Consider the following 17,232-nt stretch of genomic DNA (forward strand, 5'->3'; position numbering starts at 1 on the left):
ACTTATTCTTTTCCATTGTCATATTTATTGTTGTGAGAAAACTTTATTGTGGTTGTGAGCTTTCATCTTCTCATCATCCTTCACAATTTGTATTCCTAAGTGAGTGATTGAGAGAGATCACTTGTAAACCTTAGAAGACCAAAATCTGACAGATTTTGGGTGTTTGTTTTTGAGAGACTTTTCGGAGAAAACTCTTGCGGTTGTGCTAGCTCCTCGGGAAAGCTAGAGGCATTCGGTTTTTGTAAGCACCCGCAAGACTTACAAGTTGTAATCTTTTAAAGATTAGTGGAACCTTCAAGTAATTGCTTGAGGAGAAGTGGAGTAGGGCAGGACCGTGGACAAATCCGAACCGAACCACTATAAACGGGTTCTATCTCTCTATCTCTCTATTTGATTGCATACTTATTGTTTGCATATATTGTTAGAGATAAATTTTTATCGGTGATTATTACTAGCAATCCTATTAACCCCCCCCCTCTAGGTTGCATAATTTGGGTAACAATTGGTATCAGAGCTTCGGTTTGTAGATTTAACCATCTAAGAGTTAAGATCCATGGCAACCACTAGTAATGTTTCTTGTATCGAAGGTCAATCGTCCAATATATCTCCCTTGTTCACCGGAGAAAATTACTCTCATTGGAAAAATAGAATGATGATCTTTATTCAATCCACGGATTATGATCTATGGAAAATTATCAAAAATGGTCCCATTATTCCTACTAAGAAAGTTGGGGAAGAGACTATGCCTAAATCAGATAATGAGTGGAGTCATTCGGAAAAGGCTTCAATAGAAAAGAACTATAGAGCTATGAACCTTCTTTTTTGTGCTATTACTCCCAATGAATATGATTGTGTTTCCGCATGTGAATCGGCTAAAGAAATATGGGATAAGTTAGAAATGTCACATGAAGGAGATAGTCAAGTTAAGGAGTCCAAAATTGATATTCTTGTGCATAGCTATGAGCTCTTCAAAATGAAACCGGATGAATCTATATCTCAAATGTTTGCTAGATTTGCTAGTATTACTAACGGTTTAAAAGCTCTTGGAAAGATTTATAGTCAATCCGAGATGACAAGGAAGGTGCTCCGTTCCATGCCAACCAATTGGGACACTACCACCTCCATCATCCTACAATCCAAAGATTTCTCAACATACACAATGGACAAGCTCATGGGATCTCTCATGACGGAGGAAATGCATCACAACCTCAAGGGTGAAAAAGAGAAGAAAGTTAAGGATCTTGCCTTCAAAAGTACAACAAGCAAATCAAAAAGCAAGGAGGATTCAAGTAACGAAAGTGAGGATGATGAAATGGCGCTCATCACAAAAACGTTCAAGAAACTCCTCAAAAATAGAGCATCTCGCAAAGGTAGAGGATTTTCAAGAAAAGATGAAGGCAAAGAAGAAAGTAGCAAAAAGGATCCAATCATTTGCTACGAGTGCAAGAAGCCCGGCCACATCAAAAGCGAATGTCCATATGCCAAGAAATATTCAAAGAAGGATAAAAGGAGAGCTATGATGGCCGCATGGGACAATAGCGACGATAGTAGCTCCGATGAGGACGATGAGCAACAAGAGGTCGCTAACTTGTGTTTCATGGCCACCAAAGAAAATGAGGTAGATCTCGACTCATCCTATTCCTTTGATGAATTGCTTATTGCCTATAAAGGTTTGAAAGTTGATTTTGAAAAGGTTGTCTCAAAAAACAAATCTCTTAAGAAAATGGCCAAAGAACTTTCAAAAGAAATAAATGATTTATTTGAAGAAAAAGATACCTTGGAAGAAGAAAATGAATCCTTGAAAATTTCTTTGGAAAAGGAAAAGGAAAAGGAAGTTTTGAAAAATATTCCTCAAGATGTATCTCTAGTTGAGCAAGTTGATGATTTGACAAACTCTCTTGCTAAACTTACCAAAGGTAAAGATAGATTAGATATTATTCTTGGAAAACAAATGGTTTCTTTTTACAAAGCCGGAATTGGGTATAATCCCACTCAACACAAAAATCTCTTTGATAAGGATCTTCCTCCAACTAGTCATCCCAAGCTCACTTGTCATTTTTGTAGAAAAATTGGTCACATTTCTCCAAATTGCCCTATGAAAATCTTTTCAAACGGTAGAAAGACTTGGGTTCCCAAGAACCATGTCAATGCTAACCTACAAGGACCCAAAATGATGTGGGTACCAAAAGTCAAGACTTGATGCGTTATTGTAGGTGTGTTTGAAAAGTACATGGAAGGAAGGCACATGGTTTCTTGATAGTGGATGCTCTAGACACATGACCGGAGATAGGAAGGCATTCAAATCTCTTACACCAAAAGATGGCGGAAATGTCACTTTTGGCGACAATAGCAAAGGTAAAGTCATCGGCATAGGTAATATTGGTAAGTCACCTACTATTGAAGATGTTTTACTTGTGGATGGTTTAAAACACAATCTTCTTAGCATAAGTCAATTATGTGATAGAGGAAATCGTGTTGTCTTTGAGAAATCAAAGTGTATCATTGAAAATATCGATAGTAACAAGACACTTTTTATTGGACAAAGACTTGACAATGTGTATGTGTTCAAGCTAAACGATTTGAGTAACATTGAAGCAAAATGTTTTACCGCTATAAGTGATAATAGTTGGCTTTGGCATAGACGCCTCGGACATGCTAGCATGGATGCTATTGCAAAACTTTCGAGAAAAGATTTAGTCAAAGGACTTCCGAAAATCAAATTTGAAAAGGATAAACTTTGTGATGCATGTCAACAAGGCAAACAAACAAAAGTTTCGTTTAAATCAAAAAATGTTGTTTCTACTACAAGGCCATTGCAACTATTACACATGGATTTATTTGGACCCACTCGCACTTCAAGTCTTTGTGGTAAATATTATTGTCTTGTTGTGGTAGATGATTACTCTAGATTCACATGGGTTATATTTCTAGCTCATAAGAATGAGGCTTTTCCTAACTTTACAAAACTTTGTAGAAGAGTTCAAAATGAGAAAGGTTTTGTTATTTCAAATATCCGCACAGACCATGGAAAAGAACTTGAAAACTCCTTGTATGAAAAGTTTTGTGATGAACATGGTATAGGCCACAATTTTTCGGCTCCTCGCACTCCTCAACAAAATGGGGTAGTCGAAAGGAAAAATCGTACTTTGGAAGAAATGGCTAGAACGATGCTTTGTGAAAACTCTTTACCAAAATATTTTTGGGCGGAAGCCGTAAATACTTCGTGCTATGTTTTAAATAGAGTTTTGATTAGGCCAATCCTCAAGAATACGCCTTATGCGCTATGGAATGGTAGAAAACCCAACATTAGTTATTTTCATGCTTTCGGTTGCAAATGCTATGTATTAAACAATGGAAAAGATGACTTGGGTAAATTTGATTCTAAATCGGATGAAGGCATCTTTGTTGGTTATTCTCTTACTAGCAAAGCATATAGAATTTATAATAAGCGCACTAATCTTGTTGAAGAGTCTATTCATGTTTCCTTTGATGAATCTAATCCTTGCGCTACTAAGGTTGTTGATGATAATGATGACTTAGAAATTACAAATGAGATTCATGACTTGACAATTCAAGAAAAAGATGATGGTGCTACTCAAGTAGAAAGCTCTCAAATCAAGGAAGATGAAGTCATTAATCAACCTCAAGATGTCATGGGAAACAATCAAGATCTTCCCAAGGATTGGAGATTCGTGCAAAACCATCCAAAGGACTTGATTCTTGGAGAAGTTTCGAAAGGGGTAACCACTCGCTCTTCTCTTAGAAACTTGTGTGATTATCAAGCTTTTGTTTCTCAAATTGAGCCTAAAAACTTTTCGAAAGCCAAAAATGATGAAAATTGGATTTTGGCCATGCAAGATGAGTTGAATCAATTTGAAAGGAATAAAGTTTGGGCATTAGTACCTAAGCCTCTTGATCACTCTATTATTGGTACTGAATGGGTTTTTCGTAACAAGCTAGATGAATCCGGAAATATTGTTAGGAATAAAGCTAGACTTGTTGCTCAAGATTATAATCAAGAAGAAGGTATTGATTACGAAGAAACTTTTGCACTGGTAGCTAGATTAGAAGCTATTCGCATATTACTTGTTTTTGCATCTTTCAAAAATTTCAAGCTTTATCAAATGGATGTGAAAAGTGCATTTTTGAATGGGTTTATAAATGAGGAAGTTTATGTCAAACAACCTCCCGGCTTTGAAGATCATGCATACCCCGACCATGTTTTTAAACTTTCAAAAGCTTTATATGGTTTAAAACAAGCACCACGTGCATGGTATGATAGACTTAGCTCTTTCTTGCTTGATAATGGCTTTACTCGTGGAAAAATTGATACTACTCTTTTCATTAAAGCCAAGGGTATAGATATGCTCATCATTCAAATATATGTTGATGATATTATCTTTGGTGCTACTAATGAGAATATGTGCAAAGAGTTTGCTAAGTGTATGCAAGGTGAATTTGAAATGAGTATGATGGGGGAGCTTAACTTCTTCCTCGGACTTCAAATCAAGCAAACTAATGAGGGGATCCTAATCAACCAAGCCAAGTATGCGAAGGAACTTATTAAGAAGTTTGGCATGGAAGGATCAAAGCCAACGAGCACACCAATGAGCACATCAACTAAGCTAGACAAAGATGAGAATGGTAAGGCCGTCAATGAAAAGATGTATCGAGGTATGATCGGCTCATTACTTTATCTCACGGCAAGTAGACCGAATATAATGTTTAGTGTTTGCATGTGTGCTAGATTTCAATCATGTCCTAAAGAATCGCATCTAAAAGCCATTAAACGTATCTTTAAATATGTTGCCGGTTCTCATGACTTAGGATTGTTTTATCCACGTGGAGTTGCATTTGATTTAGTTGGTTATTCGGATGCGGATTTTGGTGGTTTCAAAGTTGATCGAAAAAGTACAAGTGGGACTTGCCAATTTCTAGGGCACTCTCTAGTGTCTTGGCATAGCAAGAAACAAAATTCGGTAGCTCTATCTACCGCCGAGGCGGAATATGTAGCGGTCGGAAGTTGTTGCGCCCAAATATTGTGGATCAAACAACAAATGGAGGATTTCAATTTGCAATATGATCATATTCCTATTAAATGTGATAATACTAGTGCAATTAGCTTAACCAAGAATCCGATTCAACATTCTCGAACAAAACATATTGAGATTAGACATCATTTTATAAGAGATCATGTTCAAAAATGGGATATTGAACTTAACTTTATTAGTACCGACAAGCAATTGGCGGACATTTTCACAAAACCCCTTGGTGAAGAACATTTTTGTTTCATTCGACGAGAACTCGGCATGTCTAATCATTTATGAAAAAGTCTCGTGTTTTTGATGTCAAAAGTTTTTTTTTGGATTCAATGTTAAGTTGATTGAATTTGTAAATATCGTATTTGATGGAGAGTACAAATGATCTTGATAAAGAAATCCCCTCCAAACATTTTATCATATGTTTCACTTTCCTGTGTTTGATATGCATAAAAACAGTTTTCTGGTCCTTAATGCTACTCCTCTTAAACGTTTTCTGGACTTGACCTGCAATTGTCAGCCGGATGACCGAGCGGATTTCCGACCGGACGACCGTATGGTCGACCGACCGGTCGACCGGTAAGTGTATTTTTGGGTCATTTTTATGTTCAGATCTGGTCCAGTTTGTTTCATAAAACCCCCCTTTGACAGACATCAGAACTTCGACTAAAACACCCCAAAACCTTCAAACACCCTTCAGTCCTCTCAAAACCCCCAATCAATCCACTATACCTTCACCTAATCCTCATCTCCACTCATCTCTACCATCAATTTCACCATTCTCCACTCCGATCAACCCAAACGAACTTCAAACCCTTCAAAACCCTTGGTTTTCTGAAAAATGCTAGCAAGAGGAAAAAGAACTCGCTCCGGAGCAGGGCCAAGCGAACCGCAACCTGACTTCAACGATCAACTCTTCACCAACCGGGTTAATGAAGGAAACTGGGCGGGTTTCAAATCGCGACCTATTGTTTCGGGTCGTCAGGTAATAACTTCACCCCGTTATTACCGCTATATAAATGACGTTATTACTGCTGCGGGTTGGACTGAGATAATGGCAGTGCCGAATATTGTCTATCCGAAACTTGTTTGATATTTTTACTGCAATCTAGATGTTGATCAGAATGCCGATGAGTATACTTTAGTTTCACGGGTCAAAGGAGTTGATTTTGTACTAGATGAAAGTACCATGAGTAGTTTCTTGAAATGCCCAGTAGTTGAGAATTATCAGTATGTGGATAATGATGACGATTTGGTAACTGCAATAGATGATGTCGCTGCTTTCTACCAAACCATTACTAGTGATCGTGTTATTGGTGGAGGTGTGTCTAAAAGTGAATTGAAACAACATCTGCGTCCCTTACATTTGTTTATTGCACACAATGTGGCTCCTCAAAAAAGACACTATGATGCCGTGTCCCCTCTTCATTGTTTAATTCTGCACAGTTTAGAGACGCGCAACTATTTGAACCTGAGTTATTTGGTACTCAGAGAGATGGCCTCTGTTCTTCAGGATAATAATAAGGCTTTACCTTATGGTGCTTTGCTCACTAAACTGTTTTTGAGTGCCAAAGTAAGGATTAAGGGAGAGCAGTCTGAGAAAAATGACCCCGAGCCTATTAAAGATTATATGTTCACTAGGGGGCATATTGGTGATGATGAGGTAGGTAATCCTCAAGCCAATGTTGAGCAAAGACAAGAGGACATTACAAGACAGCAGGGAGAGCATTTGACACAACCACCAGTTGGAGGAGATTTTTCTCAGCAAATGTTCTCTAGGTTTGATGCGTTGCAAGCCTCGCAAAATCAAATGTTGGTAGAATTCCAACAGTTCGCCATTGCTCAGAATAGTCGTTTTGATAGAGTGGAGCATAGAATGGATCACATTGTTCAAGCTCAGCAGCACTACTTCAGCCATTACCATCAGCAGTACCCTGCCTTCGTGCCTTACCCACCCTATCACCCACCCTCACCACCGCAGTAACTTTCCTACCTTCCCACTTTAGCCTTTGTTGATGATGTCAAGGGGGAGAAAAAGTCTTGGTTTTATGTTATTTATGCTTTAACTCGTACTTGGCTCCTTAGTCGTACTTTCTAAGTTTGAACTTACTCTTTAAGTAGTTTGATCTCTGATTATGAGCTTTATCAGTTTTAACCTTGATCGCCGAACCTATGGTTGAGACTTATTCAAGCTTTCGCATTGCTAACTCTGATTTATTAAGTCTGTTATACTTAGTTTGTATGAACTTCATGGCTTAGTGCTTAATTGTCTCTTATATACTTCGCCGATATGAATTTCTTGTCACTAAGCTTGCAGGGATCACCTATTTGATAATCATTCTCGGTAACACCCCTCGTATTCCTTAAAAACTCTTTTTTAGGGGGAGCATGTATTAAGAGGGAGATTGGCATAAATTTTACTTGCATAAAAACTATCATTTTGTGTCATCATCAAAAAGGGGGAGATTGTTGAAAAATGTATGCATTATAATTTGTGAAAAATTATATGCATCTCTATTAATTATTTTGATGATTAATTCAATGATATTTTTATTCGGCAAATACAAAATTATCGAAAAGTCCTTTCACGAACTAAATATTTTCGTGACCTTGAAATATAGCATAAAGTCTCTTGGATTCATGATTTATATTTACAAAGACTTTATTGAGCTCAATACATGCCTTAATGGATTTATTTAGATAATTTTATGAGCTACCGGTTGACGAACCGGCTGACAGGCCGGCTGTCAGACCAGAGGAGTGTGTCTACCGGAGGGCACCGGACGACCACCCGGACGACCGGCCAAAGCAAATCTCGCCCAGCTGTGCCGATCCAAATCTAAATCCAACGGCTCAAATTAAACTCCAACGGCAGGATTTGAGCACAACGGCTAAAGAGCAGAACAGGGGTCTTAAAGCACTAGTCTTTTATTATTGATTGATCACAACAAAAAGCTCTTACTCTTTCCAAGCAAAAAGATATTGCTCTTCTCTCCTAGATCCAAGAACAATACATTTATTCTCTTCCATTGTCATATTTATTGTTGTGAGAAAACTTTATTGTGGTTGTGAGCTTTCATCTTCTCATCATCCTTCACAATTTGTATTCCTAAGTGAGTGATTGAGAGAGATCACTTGTAAACCTTAGAAGACCAAAATCTGACAGATTTTGGGTGTTTGTTTTTGAGAGACTTTTCGGAGAAAACTCTTGCGGTTGTGCTAGCTCCTCGGGAAAGCTAGAGGCATTCGGTTTTTGTAAGCACCCGCAAGACTTACAAGTTGTAATCTTTTAAAGATTAGTGGAACCTTCAAGTAATTGCTTGAGGAGAAGTGGAGTAGGGCCGGACCGTGGACAAATCCGGACCGAACCACTATAAACGGGTTCTATCTCTTTATCTCTCTATTTGATTGCATACTTATTGTTTGCATATATTGTTAGAGATAAATTTTTATCGGTGATTATTACTAGCAATCCTATTCACACCCCCCCCCCCTCTAGGTTGCATAATTTGGGTAACAATGATCATCTGCTCGGTTGGAGATTCAAAAGTGGGATATGGGTTTTCGGTTGGGGTGGGAGATTGGGATGAAATCTTTTACTGAGATTTATGGGTGTTGGAAACTATTATATATGGAAATGTTTTGAAATTGGGTCAAACGATAGTTACAATTTCTTGGGTGGGACTCCTGGTGTTAAGTTTTCATCCCAAATTTCTGTGCTATATACATAATACCCAATATGTTATACAAGGGCAATCTTGGGATTAAAAAAGAGTGGGGATGCAAACATAAATGTTCAAAATGGACGGGATGGAAACATAAGTCAGCTAGAGTCTGAGGATAAATATTTAAGTCTCCCATAATTTATTTAATGAAAATAAGGAAGTACCTCCCATTTGGAAACAATGGGATTACCAGAAATTTGATATTTCAATCCAATCAAAATGTTGACCCCCAGCTTTTAGTGTAAAACAAAAACTAGCATGTTTTTCTATAGAAGAAATGGCTCAAAACATGATATTGCTCTTCGAATAAAACCTTGCAAATTTGAAGTTGCTCTTAGAAAAATCCAAGGATCAATTACCGCCATTTTTTATCTCGAAAATCAATACTTTTTCGAAAAGTCATTTTTTCATACTTAGACAGATTTTCAAGGGCCGACAGGGTCTTCATTGGTTGCTCAGGTGCTTGGATGCACTCGGGTCATCCATGACGTCAAAACATGTCTTATTCATACGATTTACCTGAAAACACTAAAAACATATCTTACGTGCAATATCAAATAAAAATGACTAATTTAACGACGAAATTAAACTAAACTAAGGACCTAGCGCACCCTTAATGGCATTGTTGGGTGCTTATCAAAAACCTTTTTCATCCGTCAAATATTGAGGATAAAAGTTCAATTCCTCCCAAATGAAGAATGGCTTGAGCACTATTTTTCTCTAAATGGAGGATTGATGTCAAAACACTTTTTGGAGGAGAGGTTGGAATTATTTTTAATTTTCCTCCAAATGGAGGAAATTTTGAAGAGCATCTCCAACCCATCCTCTAATCCTCCATTTCTTACTCTATTTCTCTATTTTGGAGGAAATCTCTACTCCAATACATCCTCTATTTTGGAGGATAAAATTTGATACTCTATATATAGAGTATGAGAAAAAGAAATGGAGGATCCTCTAAAACCACTTTTGAATATAAAATGCAAAAAGTATTATATTTACATTATGAGTGAATAATGATTGGAGAAAAAGTGAGAAAGTTTTTGAAATAGAGATAACCAAGATTTGTGATTGGAGTGTGTATGAATAGTAAACTTCTCTATATCCACTTTTTGATTAAAAAATATTAATTCAATCATCTCAAATGGAAGAATAGAGGATGTTCGGTTGGAGACTCTAAAGTTTCTAACAAGGACGATGGGCTCTCCAAGATTTTTCCTTAAAGTATAAAAAGTTGAAGAAAAAAGAGAATATATGTCACATCCACACTCTCAAATGGACTTATAGAAGATGAGTTGGAGATTCAAAACTCCAAAATGGAAAATGAATGAGATATCATACATCTTTATCGGAAAGGGTTTGAACCCCCCCTCCCCTCCCAACTATAGAACGGAGTTCAAACCCTTCCAATTCAAACCATCACATCCATTCCCTTTTCTGTGTTGACTGGTACGACCTAGTGTATACCTTTTGTGTGTGACTATCCAGTAACTTGCCTTTCCAATTTTGTACTGGATTCAATACCGGTGCTTACCAGCGAGTACCGTGAAAATGAAGATGACGTTAAGTTTGACTTCGGTGCGTTGTAAAGCTAGAACATTCTGCGCATCTCCCTCTCGAAGTCTTGAGATCTGCGCCTCTCACTCAAGAAGTTTCCCGATCTACGCCTCTCACTCACGACCATGGAGGTCTCATCTCTGACCGGTGGTTGAAACTGCAAAATTTTTGCCGTTCAAAAAGGAAGCTGTAAGAGGCTTCAGATAACTCTACAGAGTCTACACGCATGCCCTTCATAATCTCTTTTGGTGAAATTGTTGATAGTACTTTCACTGTTTTAATAAAAAGCCGTGTAACAGTAGCTGTATGGACGGAGTTAGGATTTTACTCTATTAATCGCGAAATGTAGGTGTAATATCCAACGAGAAACTTAACCCATGTTCACTTATCTATGGTTACTCAGAGAGCATCTCCAATCTTAATCAATTTCCCTGCCCAAACTCAAAATTTGAAGAAAAAAAAACTCATTGCCAATGATATACACATTTTCCAAACCATTTTGAGATTTATCATTTTTCTTAACCAAATTTGGGGAACCCAAACCTATAACCATTTTTCTAAACACCTCTTTTCACTCCTTAATATTTACTAATATGCTATTTTTTATTCAAATTTTGAAGGGAAAGCCTAAAAATATTTGGGTTTTTAAAAAAGGGGTATAACATTGGAGAAGATATACCAAATAGAGTTTTTGACTCAAACTTATGTATGCATGTATGTAATTCTAATTATATGTATATAGTACTATTAAAGTGTTAAATCTTAGGGGCTATTTGATAAAACTGAAAGCTGAAAAGTTAAGTACTGAAAGCTGAATGCTGAATTTTTTAAGTTGAAGAGTTGTTTGATAAACATATTAAGCACTAAATTAAAATTAATAAATTAATTTTAGTTCTAATTCTCTTTAATTTTGATGATTGTGGTGGTGGTGGTGATGGAATGGTACTGGTGAGGGCGGTGGTGGGATGGTGGCGGTGGAGAGATGGTGGTGTGATAGTGACGGTGGAATGATGGTGGTTGTAGGGAGGTATTCCCGAACAGATACTTTTAGTTGCCGAACACGTGATATTTGGAAGCACGTGGTAAGTATGATAGGACTTATCGCCGGGCAGTATGGGGAACGACGATATGGACCAATGATATGGGAAGTCATTGATCCATGTAGTCTGATCGGCTAAATAAAGACAAAAAGGCATGTGAGGTCGTTAGTCCAAATAATTGATAAAGGACCAGTTACATGTGAAGTGACTGGTCCAAGCCATTTGTTCGGCTATGAGAAGGTTGAATAAGAAAAGAGCTCCAATCAAGACTAGGAGCAGAGGGAATACTCTGGAAGATTCCAAAATAGTCATGTCCCGAAAAGGAATAAGATCTCGAGAATATAGGATCTGAGAAAGATACCCAAAGAGAATGGGATGTTCGGCCAGTAATGGAAAAGAATCCTAAAAGGACTCTTTTCTGATAAACTGATAAAGGAAACGAGAATCCTTGATATCCTGGGTTTCCTATACGAGTTGGGAATCCTATGGCAACAGGAATGCTTGGGCCACAAGCATACGCAAATCTATAAATATGAGGTAAACCTAAAGGCAAAAGGTACGCAATACATTGCACTATTCGATACTTCCTACTGATAATTAGGGTTTCTTTAGTACGTGATACGAACTTTGCCACGAGAGGCAAAGGTGCACTCACCCCCTGTCTATTTTGCAGATTAGGGTTCCGACGACGAATTAGGGTTCCGGTGACAAGGCATGAATAAGTTGTTGCAATCCAAGGTGATCCGAAGCATCAATTGTTTTCATTCCCTTACAATTGGCGCCGTCTGTGGGAAACGAACGAGTTCCCTTAGAAATACGACCATGGTGGAAGTAGATCCAGCAACACCGCATGACCCAAAGGATGTGTTAGATGGAGGAAGGGATAAATCTCCACCTGGGGCTCCGAGAAAGCCCAAGGGTGGACACAGGAGGACCACGAGTAAGGGCCGCCCCCTTACCGTCCACGACAACTCCAAAAATAGAGAGGGAGAGACGGCTTCGAGATCCACGAGAAAGAGTAAATCCCATCAAAGGGATGAATCGATCGCACACTCCAGGAGTGTGTACCGTAGCGAAGACGTTCTTGATAAAAAGTGACAAGAAATCGAGGAGTATGCTCGTCTGATTAAAAAATGAGAACATGAGATCAGAGAACTAGAGAGAATCAGGGAACATCCGGAGGATTCCGGACTATCTCGAAGAAATTCTAGAGGCAGTGGGTATGCTATGATACAATACAGAAAAGCTCCTTCACGAGGAAGAAGGAGCAGAAGTAGAAGTCCAACCCCAAGGCGACATAGAGCTTCTCCACGAAAAGAGAGGAGCAAGACCCGAACACTAGAGCGAATGAGGGTTTCTCCAAGAAAGAGGAGAAGCAGAGGTCGAAGTTCTACCCCTGAGGACGAAGGGAGTAGGAAACATCATAGGGACATGTACGAAAGACCTGATTCCGATTGGGAAAGAATTAGACCCAACGAAAAGAAAGGACCAAAGGATAAATAAGGGTCATCATCGGGCCGGGCCGGGCCGGCCCAGCCCGCCAAGTCGCTACCCAAGCCCGCCCACGGGCCGGGCCAACCGGGCTTTTTCTTTTTGGCGGGCCAGGCCACCTACCATAAATTGAAGCCCAAGCCCCGCCCACGGGCTAGCCCAATTGGCGGGCCGACGGGCCAAAAGCCGGGCGGGCCGACGGGCGGGCTTAAATTTCCTTGGGTAAAATTAAATCAAGGGAAAAAAAAAGGATTTTGGGCTAATAGGCGGGCCCGTTGGCGAGCTTTTAGGCGGGTACCACGGGCGGGCTACCGGGCGGGCTCATGGGCCGGGCCTACGGGCGGGCCGAGTAAAAATTCATAGGCCCGAGCCCGCCCATTACAAACTACGGGCCGGGCTAGCCCGCCGGTTTTACGGGCTCGGACCGAGTAAAAGCCCGGCGGGCTCGGGCGGGCTCAGGCCGGGTCGCGGGCTTCGGGCTAAATGATGACCCTTAAGGATAAAACCATGACTGCACGAGAGGCAGCACGGAAAACACTTAAGAATATAGCATCCTCCCCTTTTTCAAGAAAGTTACAGGAAGCTAAGTTGCCGACTAGAGTGAAACACGGAATGTTCATCCTCTACGAGACAGATGCTGATCCCGTGGCACATATACAGCATTACCAGCAGGCAATGTTTATGCATGAAGGAGATGATGCAATTATGTGCAAGATGTTCCCGTCAAGTTTAGGGATGGGAGCTTTGTCTTGGTTTCATAGGTTGGGTTCACGTTCCATCCGAACATGGGTGCAATTGGCCGAAGAATTTATTGCTCGGTTTTTGACGAGCAGGAAAGCTCCAAAAACTTTTGAGAGCCTTTCCTTTATGAAGCAAGGCGAGGACGAGCCGATCAGGAAATATGCAAAAAAGTACTGGGAAACCTTCTACGAGATTGAAGGTTGCAGCGAGGAATACGCAATAGCCACGTTCAAGACAGGTTTGCCTATTCGGGGGGAGCTGCGTAAATCCTTAAACATGAGTCCAGTGCAGACACTGGCAAAATTGATGGAACGAATTGAGCAGCACGCCAGAAACGAGGATGATATTCTTCGGGAGGATGGTAAGCTAGCCGCCGAGCAAATAAAGGGGCCTATAAAGAAAGCAGACAAGCCAGAGCCCAAAACTTATCGTGAAAGGAAAGATTATGGGCAAGCAAAGAAAGAGCCGTACAAGGACAAACAAGCTCCGGATCCCAAGTCATTTTTCTCAATAAATACGGTCTGGAAAAAGCCCATTTACAGGATTCTTTATCGAATAAAGAATCAACCTTATTTCAAATGGCCTCCAACTCTAGGTGGGAATAAAGATGCAAAACGTGCTACGAATCAGCACTGCAGCTACCACAAGGATTGGGGCCACATGACTGAAGATTGTGAGATGTTTAAAAGGCATCTTGATGATTTAGTCTCACGAGGTTATCTCAAAGAATTTATCCAAGATGATTCCAAGGATAAAGAAAAAGCAATGGAGTTGGATTACAAGCAGAATCCAAAGGGAGTAATCCATATGATACATGGATGAGCCAAACCTTATACGAGAAATGAGGTGAGATTGCTTCAGAGATAGATTAAACATGACCAACACGTGATGCAGTTGGGAAAGAAAAGAGGGCGTAACGAAGAAGCATGCAACGAGGGCATAGTTTTTACAGATGAAGATCTGGGAGGAGTCCAGGTTCCTCACAATGATGCTTTAGTCATAACCCTACGAGTTGGGGAGTATGATATGGAAAAAATCCTGGAGGACTCAGGGAGTTGCACCGAAGTACTATACTACGATGCATTCAAGAAGCTGGAACTAACTCAAAACGATTTGGTACAATCAGTAACCCCTTTGGTTGGATTTGGAGCAGGAGCAATTTGGCCATTAGGAAAGGTAACTCTACCTGTTCGGGCTGGGACAGTGGTACTACGAACTGACTTCCTGGTGGTGGATGTACCGTCCTCCTATAACGTGATTATAGGGAGGACATGGTTACACAAGATGAGGGCAGTCTCTTCTACTTTCCATCAAATGGTAAAGTTTCCAGGATCCAATGGGATTGAACAGATCAAGGGTAACCAAAAGGTAGCTCAACAATGTTTGGTGTCCATCATAAAAAGAATCCATAACGCCCACCATGTCAATACAGTGGAAATTCCAGATCAGCCGACCATTGAGGATATCTGAAAGGACCCAACCGAGAGGGTAGTCGAGGGTTTGAAGAAAACACAGATCAACGAGATTGATCCAGATAGGTATTTTTTAATTGGGAAATCACTGCCAGCAGAGGAAGAGACTGAATTGATAAGTTTTTTGAAGACTTACGTCGACGTATTTGCCTGGACACCAGAGGAAATGCCTGGTGTGAATGCAGACATTATTTGCCATCATTTGAATGTAGATCCACAGCACAAGCCAGTCATTCAAAAGAAACGAAGGGCAGCCATACAGCAAGTTAACGCAGTAATTGAAGAAGTAGACCGTTTGTTGGAAGCCAAGGCAATAAGGGAAGTCTACTATCCAGAATGGCTATCCAATACTGTTGTTGTCAAAAAGAAGAATGGAAAATGGCGTGTTTGTGTGGACTTCACAGATTTAAACAAGTCATGCCCAAAGGACAGTTTCCCTCTTCCAAGGATAGATCAGTTAGTTGATGCAACAGCAGGATACGAACGAATGAGTTTTCTCGATGCATATCGAGGATATCATCAAATTGCCATGTTCAGGCCAGATCAAGAAAAGACTTCTTTTATTACACCACGAGGGTTGTATTGTTACAATGTCATGCCCTTTAGATTTGAAAGAGGCTTTTGAAATCTTGAGGAAATACAAACTGAAACTCAACGCCTCGAAGTGTGCGTTTGGAGTCCGTTCTGGAAAATTTTTGGGCCACCTTGTAACCATAAGAGGGATTGAGGCGAACCCCGACCAGATAAAAGCCCTACAGAATCTGCAGAGTCCTCGGACAACAAAAGACGTCCAACGGTTGACTGGGATGGCAGCGGCTCTTAATCGATTTATTAGCCGGTCAAGTGACAAGTGCAGACCTTTCTTTCAGCTGTTAAAGAAAAGGGAAGGATTCAAATGGGGAGCAGAGTGCGAATAAGCCTTCCAGGATCTGAAAGGATATTTGGCTTTTCCTCCCCTTCTTTCGACTCCAAAACCAGGTGAGTCCCTAGTTTTGCACTTAGCCGTTTCTAAGCATGCTGTGAGTGCAGTCCTCTTGAGAAATAAGGGATCCGAGCAAATCCCAGTCTATTATGTGAGCAAAACGTTATTAGATGCAGAAACAAGATATTTGCCCCTCGAGAAATTAGTCTTGGCATTAAGAACGGCAACCAGAAAATTGCCACATTATTTCCAGAGCCATAAAGTTGTGGTGTATATTGAGTTCCCATTAAAATCACTGCTACGAAAAGTAGACTTCTCGGGAAGGATCTCAACTTGGTCCGTTGAGTTGAGCCAATATGACATCGATTATCAGCCGCGCACAGCAATTAAAGGCCAAGTGTTGGCTGATTTTGTGGCAGAATTCTCACCCACAGTAGCACCTTTGCCTCCTACGAGAAAGGAGCAGAAAACAGAACTACCCCAGAAGGAGAAACAGGCCCCAGCCGAACAAAATCCCCAGGAATGGAAGCTTTTCGTTGACGGGTCAGTTTGTAACACTGGATCAGGAATCGGGGTTGTGCTTTTACCCCCTGAAGGGTCAATGTTAGAACTATCTGTTCGGCTAGGATTCAATGCATCAAATAACGTGGCAGAGTACGAGGTACTCTTAGCTGGCTTGAGAAGTGCAAAAACCCTAAAAGCAGAACGGGTTAGGGTATATTGTGATTCACAACTTGTAGTCCATCAACTGTCCGGGCAATATGAAACCCGGAGCGAGAAGATGGCGGCCTATGTACAGGCAACCAGAGATCTGCTTGATACCTTCGAAAGGGTGTATATTGAGCAGATAAGTTCTGGAAAGAATGCTCACGCGGATTCTTTAGCATGGTTAGCTGCAGCTGTACCAACTGAGTTTAAAAGAAAGATAGCCGTAGAGTATCTGACTGAGCCGAGCATTGGGAGAAGCGTGGAGACGGTCTTGGACGTGAATCAGGGACCAAGTTGGATGGACCCAATTGTGGAGTTTTTACGAGATGAAACACTCCCTTCAGACAAAAAAGAGGCTCATAAAATAAGGACCAAATCTGCTCGATTTTGGCTATCCCCGAAGGGAAAATTATATAGGAAGTCTTTTACAGGACCCTATTTATTTTGTGTGCATCCTGAAATGGTGCAAAAGTTCCTCCACGAGATTCACGAGGGAACATGTGGAAGCCATGCTGGGGGCAGGTCCATAGCCCATCGAGC

The sequence above is a fragment of the Rhododendron vialii genome, chromosome 7a (genome assembly GCF_030253575.1).
Source record: "Rhododendron vialii isolate Sample 1 chromosome 7a, ASM3025357v1".
NCBI lineage: Eukaryota > Viridiplantae > Streptophyta > Magnoliopsida > Ericales > Ericaceae > Rhododendron > Rhododendron vialii.